Genomic DNA, 7772 nt, shown 5'->3' with positions numbered 1-7772 from the left:
GCAAAAGTAATCTTTCTGAGGGAGGTTTGGCAAAAACATGGAAGGGTTTTATAGTGACAGGGCCAAAGGTTGATAAAACTCCATTGAAGCCATTGCAGTCCAAGGTAATAGGCAGGTATAGACTTTCGGGAGAGTTAATGGAAGGAAAACAGCCTGGGTTTTCAGAAAAGAGGAAGGCAGAAATCGCTTGAATTTTACCAGTATTTTTCCTTTCCAGTGCACACACATCACCACCACCAAACACCGGGATTTGAAATGGGAGATATGATTTTAGAAATGAAGCAATGAATTGTGCTGAAAAATCATTCTTGCTTACCCGCCAATCCCACATAATTCTAGAGTTCCCATCATTATCACCTGGATATAGAGGCTGTTCAACACAACAGCCCAGCAGGATGTCCTTCCCAAGAGCCCTTTGGTGCTCAGGACAGAGTTAGAGCAACGGGGGACAAAAGAAAACCAAGCTTGTGCAGAGTCTTAACAGTGCTAATCAAGCAGAGTAAATTAATATCAGGAGAAAATGAAGGACAGCCCTACACAAGGCTCAGCAGAATCCTCCATGTGGGGATGTGGGACCTTATATTCTCTGGCAGAATCAATTCTTCCCCTGATCATTGGAAGTCAGGCTGAGCTGTCATCCAGCAAGTTTTAAAGCCAACAAATGTTCCCATCTCCAGCTCTTTTGGAAGTGTATTCAGAAAGAGACACTGGCAGACAATAGCAGGAGGATTATATTTCTGGGGGCAGAAGTGCTGTGCAGTCCACAAAGCTGGGACAGCAGCTGAACACCTCTTGGCAACTCCATCTCCTGGAGGAAGCCAAAACATTCATTTCTTCTGGACAAAGGGAAATGGCTGCAATTGTTTGTGTTATTTAAAAATAAAACTGTAACATTGCCTGCTTTGGTCATAGTTTAATCAGTATATTGAGCTGAAGGAGAGGAAAACTGAAGCTGGCAAAATATGGCCTGGAGGCAGCAGTTTTGTTGATGTTAACAATGCTCATTAGTTCAGTTTTAACATCTCTGCTGATGTCTGAGTCGTGTGATAACAGCAGCCACTGGCATCTTCTCTCCCCTGCTTAGCTCAGGGATTCCCCCTGAGTTCAAGAGCAGAGGAGGGAGGGTCACCCCTTCCAACAGCTGCCCATGACACTGATGGGTTTGGTGACAGCACCAAGGGTGCACTGAGAGACTCTGGAACTCTGAAGTGGCCTCCCTGTCACCTCCTGTCTAATTAGACATTGCATATATGTGCTTTAAAGCACCTACAGATTAATAAATATGCTGCTATTTGGTGTCTCCCTCGAATGGCTGCCTGAAGGGATGCTCCACCCTTGCAGCATCATCATCATCAGCTCTCACACACAGAACTTCTGACCAGGAGAGCCCAGTGGTCTCACTTGATCCTTTCCCCATGGGCTGTGGCCACTTTTTAAGAAGCAGGGGGCAGGGGAACAGCTTTCCTTGCCATGGGCAGCAGATCTGAACACAACAGTGGGGAGGTCTTCCCCAACCTTCTGTACAGCCTGGCTACCACAACATGTGCCATGCTTTTTAAGAAATTGCTCTGAGTCCCTTCACTCTTTTCCTCTCATTCCCTCCATTTTACAGCATTCCCAGGTCCTGCCCTGCTCTCTCCACCTTTGGGGAACATCTCAGTATTTTGCTTTGAGAACACAACCACTTGACCTTATACACACAGTTTTCTCCTTTCCCTTTCAAGTGGTTTTTTGTAACACCAGAGCAGAAAATTCCAACTCATAAATTCCTAAAGCAGCATGGCTGTACCTGAGTTTCAGATGAAATTAGTACCTCTGCAATCAAAAATTACATTACTACATTTCTTTTTTTTTTTTTTTTTCCTGCAGCATTATTCTAACAAGGGCCAGACCGTAGCACTCAGATTTTAAAGGCAGCACTTCAAACACAACCCAAAGCTTTGCAATTAGGCTGTCTCAGGGAAGGAGGGAATGAGACAGATGGAGAGTGGAGTTTGCTGGGAGGTGTTCTGCTGAGTGGCACCCAACACATCCTCAGGAGACTAAGTGGTGTTTGCTTTGCATGTGTTTCAGACCTGAAGTGCTCAGAATTTTGAAAAATGGGTGGAAATCAGAGTCTCTAAAGTTTTAAGGTGAGTGGAGCCAAAAAAAGAAATCCTTTATCCTGAAGGGTGCTGGGCTTTGGCAGAACCATGGGCTGCCTCTTGTCACCTGCTTGTCCCAACCCAAACAAGTCACTAAGCAGACAACCAAATCCACTTGCTTCCATCTTACTGTACATTTTTATCATAGAGATGAAGACAAAAGTGAGTTATGGCACAGATTTTACTTCCTTGGAGAAAGAATTCCGTTGGGGAAGAGTTTATGTGGTGGTTTTATTCTCATTTAAACAACACTAACATCTGTGATATCCTGAGACTAAAAAGTATTTGAGGTAAAATAGTGATGACACTTGAGGCAAGCAGATTAATTAGATCAGCCTCTCCGTGTTTGCTCAGATTCCTTACCTCCTTTCCAAACCCTCCTGATTTTTTTTTTCCTGTTTGCAGCTGAAAACACACAAAACAAATCATGCTTTCAAACTTGCTCCTACCTTGATTAAAAAAAAAAAAAAAGGAAAAAAAAGGTGCTTTACAATTCTAATGCCGTGACTGCTGCGCCTATGCCAGAAGTTTGTTCTGACTGTGTCAGCTCATACAACAGCGTGGCCTTATCTACACAGTGCAGAGATTTGAACAGGTTTAAGAGAGCTTTCAGTAATTCAAATTCTCTGTTTACCACCCAGTATCCTCCTCTGCTGCTTAGCACAGAGTCCCTGCCGTGCTGATGCACGAGCACGGCCCCCTCCTGACGCACAAACGCTCCTCCGAAAGGACTGATGTAAATTCAAGTCCTGACTTTCAGCTTGAGGGAAATGCTTGGGCACTGGCTAGAGCAGAAATAGAAAAGGATTTTAGGCCTCTCTAATTCTCCACCCTCAACTGAGATGTGGGACTGTAAGAAAAACTCAATCATTGTCACCTTGTTAGTCGTGTCCTCACAGCCCTGGCACACTTTGGGTTACCATCCACCCGATCCTGACCCATTAAAATACATCTGGGAGTTTAAGCCCTGGTTTTACGCTTATTTTTAACATTATGAAGGTGTCCAGGATACTCCAGCCTTGCATTTGTGTGTTACATTGTGATTACAAGATACTGGCACGAAATGGTTCAGCCTTGTGGGTCAGGAATGTGGATGCTGTTAAGGGAAGCAGCAGCCACACTCTAAATAAACAGGAAAGCTTGGAAAGGTTCGGGAGAAAATTCCCAAGACATCACAATATGGCCTTTGCCATGATGAAGGAACCTCCACACACACATTCCTTCCACCAGGTATCACTCCAGTGAGCATCCTGCCTCGATAATACCTTCCCAAGATAACATCAAGCTTGCTAGATAACCCTACATGAACAAGCATAAAAGCATTTACATATATATATATATATATGTATATCTGTGTAAATAGAGTTTATAAATTATATATATATATATATATAACAAATTGCACATATATGTGTGCAAATAGAGTTTTAAAGTTGTGGTATACATTTATATGTTATGCCATATAGGAAGTTTATGTTAAGCTGTAAGTAGCATAAAAGCTATTTACACACACATATTTGCACACACATATAAGTAGTGTTTACAAGTTGTATATATATCTGTTCTGTATACATACATACAGGACATAAAGATATTTGCCCTGACACAAGCCAGTATTTACACAAGTTCAGCTTGTAAGAAGAAATAAGGCTGGACTGCCCCAAAGCAAAGGTGCAAAATGCCAGTGAGATCAAACTGGTACTTAATCCAAATGCCAAAAAATCTCCTTCTCCCAAGGCCCAGGCTGCTGGAGCATCCAGAGCTGAGCTGTTCCCTGACCAGGTGGGCAGCTTCACACAAGGACAGAATGACCAGAGAAAATTGCTTTCCAACCAGGACCACCAAATGAGGTGAGAGGAGAGCAAGAGAAAGTGATTTCAGTGCTGAGGTCATTTCAAACTGGATGGAACGTGTCAGGAAAACACTTCATTTTCATCTCTCCAACTGCATTTGCCAAAAAGGTTAAATCCTTTTGCAATACCTTTTTTCTTAAGGTTGCCCCTCAGGTTCAAAGGGTGCAGCGTGTTCTTATCAGCCCCCCAGAGCTGGCTTTGGGACTGATAACTTCTAAGCCTCTCCTTTTCTCATAAGCCTGTGAAAGAGCGAGAAAATTGCAAATAATTACGTCCTGAAGTGATGGAGTTATCTCCCTAAAAATCCAGTATGAGTCCCAGGAATAAACGTTCCTCTCTGATCTCCCCGTGGACTCTGCTTGCCAAGGCTTGCCACTGCTCTAGCATTTTCACACAGGGGCCACAGCTGGGAAATTCTTTTAAAAGCAGCAGACAAAAAAAGGAAAGGCAGGAACACTGAAGAAAGGTAATGTTTTCCACAGCCAAATGCAGATACAATTATGACATTATTCAACACGCTTTCAGCCCCAAAACTGTTAAAACAACTGGTACTGACAGAGACCTGTTCTCTTCCAACAAGCTTTATATTTCTGCAGTGCTAGTTCTGTCTTTTTAGCCTGGTCCTATCGTTTCCAAGCTGCAATTTGCACAAATTAGTCTCCAGACTTGCAAAGCTGATTCATGTAAGCAGCAGCAGCAGCAGGAGTTTGTCAAAGAGAATTATTTGCATGTTTACAGCCCAAATTGAGTTTTGACTTAATACTTGTTCATGGCAAAATGAATGGGTTTGCAGCTACTCTGTTTAAAAAGGGATGTGAGACTGGGGAAAAGGGACTATTTGCCTTGGACCCTGGACACTGTTTGAGGGTGGGAGGACAGTGAGAGGCTGCTATTTATCTGTCAGGTGTGGAGGGAGCTGACCAAGGGCACAGCTCTCCTCCACAGACCCTCTTGCTTCTCGTTTTCCATCCCTGAGCTTGGGCCAAGCCCCAGATTCACACTTCAGTCCTGACCCAGCTGCAGGGTGATAGGAACTTTAGAGGAGGGGGAGTTATTTCACAATCTGGTAGAAGAAGGGCATTTTTAGACAGTGAAACCTGGAGAGAGCCAGATTCAAATAAAAGGGCCATACAGCAGTAACACAGCAAGCAGTGAACACACCCAACAGGTCCCATTCATTATAAAATACTTGCAGGCTCTAGACTTTGGTGTAAAAATGTTACTAAAACAAAATAATGGCACTTAACTCTTTTTTCACCTGGATACAAACCAGTTCTGGGCAACACAAGGTCTCAGTGTTGTGCAGAAGGTGGGTTAAAGGGTGTGTGGAGGACTGGCACGGCTGGAAGCAATAAATCCCTCCCCAAACATCAAACAAGCCTTTCTCCTGCACCATGCATGTTTCCTCAGCAATGTTTCTGTCTGCAGCAATGGGGAGAGTGTTACCACTGGTATAGAATAAATAAGCAAAACCCAAATCTGTAAAGACTGACATAATTTCTGCACGCGACCTCTGAAAAAACAAGCAATTTCATTAAGGATCCAGAGCAGAAATGAAAAAAAACCCCAAGTGTTTATTTGGGATTTTTACACTAATTTTGGCTCAAACCACAGCTAATCCTTCCTATCCCAACGGACACAGGAACCAGGATCACATGTTGTGATGCCTCTTATTCCAAAACGAGCTGGGAACTGGCTCCTTGCAAGTGGTGAACGTGCACACTGAGAACTGGGGCTGCTCACTGCCTCCTTTGCCAAAGCCGAGTTTTCTTTGCAAGGTAGTTCCTCTAGCACCAGAATAAACAATAATTTTGGGTCTCTGCACATCACCAGCACTTTCCTGGACAAGCCATTCTCTCATGGTTGTTTGAACACTGCCACTGAAGCTCTCCAGCAGCGCTTGGTTTAGAGGTGTGTTTGTGCTCAGCTTTGAGGAGGAGGAGGTGGTGAGAGAATCATAGAATAGTTTGGGTTGGAAGTGACCTTTAAAGGTCATCTAATCCAACCTCCCTGCAATGAGCAGGGACACCTTCCCCTAGGCCAGGTTGCTCAGAAGACACAGGCAAGTGCACACACACACACACACACACACACACACACACACACACAGAATTCCTTCCCTGCTTTGCTGGTCAAACAGGTTCATCTGCAAGATTAATGCACAGAACCAGGCTGTCTCCATCCTGAATGGAGACTCCTGCTGTCTGTGCCCTTGCCATGCTCTGCTGTGGGGGTTAGAGGCTCTAAATGGACCCTACGGATGGAAAAAGTCCGAGCCAGTTCAAGCACAATTCAGCACATTCCTTGGAAGAAAGATCCATCTAGGTGGGTCTTGCAGTTGTGATATCCCACACTCAGGCACTGGACCAGGAGAGGCCATTCCAAACTCACCACTGTAAGTACCAACAACACAACTTTCCTAAAAACCAATGGTAAGTCCACAGTGGAGCTCAGAGCTGAGCTCAGGTTCCTACACAACAGGCTCAGGCAATAACTGGTGGCTTCTCCTCCTTTCACAGCACAGTCAGTCATGAAACACAAGTGAAAGGATGATCCCAGGAGCACCTCTGGACATTTTAAATAAAAGGGTATCTGGTCTCTTGATCCAGCATGGAGCAAGGCTCACATTCATCCTGTATTTGAGCCTGCTGAGAGGATTACTGCTGGAAAATTCTGGGTTTATCCATCTCCAGAATCAGGTTCTGCATGTTTCACTGGTTTTTCTGTGCAAGCCAGGCTGTCTCTCACAGTTGTTTTAGAGAGAACCATTTATACATGCAATAAAAAAGCTATTTCACCACATTGCTGAAAATTCTATCAGGTTATAGTTTATCTTAACAGACTATCATTTACAATGTGCTGATAAAGGCATACTAAATATTCTATTGGTTTTGGCATAAAGAGTACATTATTGGTGTTTATAAACACATCAGTAAACGTTACAGACTTTTAAGTAACCCCATTGACCTGTAATATAAATGCTCTGCAGCTACTGATTCACAGTATATAAAAACTTTATGGATAAACCTTTACAAGCCATTTATAAAAACACTCTCACTAAGAAATATTACATATAGACACAGAAATAACTCATGAGAAAACAAGGTGATTTCAAGAAAAGAGTACAAATCTTTTTATTTGGTTTAGGCTCTGTAAATTAAAGTTATACCTCAGTGTACAGCAGTAAAGTTAACACAGAACAGCACGATTAAAAAAATATATATTCTTCAACTGTTTTTTAGATGTGGGGCTTGACAAAAGGAGAGATCTTGAAAGAACCAAGCTAGGTGGCTCAGAAGAATTTCCGAGCATGAGCAAGAAGAATTAAATTGATCCTTTCTCTCTTTCTGCAATTTCATTTATGACACAGGTTGTTTGCTTGCAGGTATCTACTCACATCTCATGTAACTGCAGCCATCTCAAAATTAGTTGCCCAAGTCAGTGTTGGTCACCTACATAAGTCAATCAGTGGAGCTAACCAGACACTCTCAAAGGACAATCCAACCCATCTCAGAGAACCTTATCCAAGACAGACTCACCCTCTGGAGTGAGGATCTCACCATCAGGATCATGATCTGTGTTCCCTCCGTAGAGCTGAACAGCTTGGTCTCTTCCCCCTGGTAACAAGTGATAGGGCAAGAGGAAACGGCCCCAAGTCAGGCCAGGGGAGGTTTATATGGGAAATGAGGAAAAATGTTTTCATGGAAAGAGTTGTCAAACCCTGGAACAGGCTTCCCAGGGCGGGACAGGGTCCCCATCCTCGGAGGGATTTAAA

The sequence above is a fragment of the Lepidothrix coronata genome, unplaced genomic scaffold (genome assembly GCF_001604755.1).
Source record: "Lepidothrix coronata isolate B3197 unplaced genomic scaffold, Lepidothrix_coronata-1.0 Scaffold201, whole genome shotgun sequence".
In the NCBI taxonomy this organism is placed as follows: Eukaryota; Metazoa; Chordata; class Aves; order Passeriformes; family Pipridae; genus Lepidothrix; species Lepidothrix coronata.
Note: the sequence above shows the minus strand (reverse complement) of the source record.